Source organism: Chaetura pelagica, unplaced genomic scaffold (genome assembly GCF_000747805.2).
Source record: "Chaetura pelagica isolate M959 unplaced genomic scaffold, ChaPel_1.0 scaffold394, whole genome shotgun sequence".
Taxonomy (NCBI): Eukaryota; Metazoa; Chordata; class Aves; order Apodiformes; family Apodidae; genus Chaetura; species Chaetura pelagica.
Window position 1 is genome coordinate 1308839 of NW_009952966.1, and position 231 is coordinate 1309069.

General features: G+C 72.3%; 1 protein-coding gene across 1 annotated transcript in view; it reads left to right on the forward strand.

Moving 5' to 3' along the window:
• The window catches only part of RARRES1 (retinoic acid receptor responder (tazarotene induced) 1), a 17621-nt gene that overhangs the window by 8078 nt on the left and 9312 nt on the right, over positions 1–231 (forward strand). The gene's annotated exons all lie outside the window — the stretch shown is intronic.

Genomic DNA, 231 nt, shown 5'->3' on the forward strand with positions numbered 1-231 from the left:
CCTCAGGGGGCTCAGGGCTCCCCCGTCCCCTCAGGGCTCCCCCATCCCCTCAGGGGGTTCAGGGCTCCCCCATCCCCTCAGAGCTCCCCCATCCCCTCAGGGGGTTCAGGGCTCCCCCGTCCCCTCAGGGCTCCCCATCCCCTCAGGGGGTTCAGAGCTCCCCATCCCCTCAGGGCTCCCCCATCCCCTCAGGGGGTTCAGAGCTCCCCATCCCCTCAGGGCTCCCCCCTC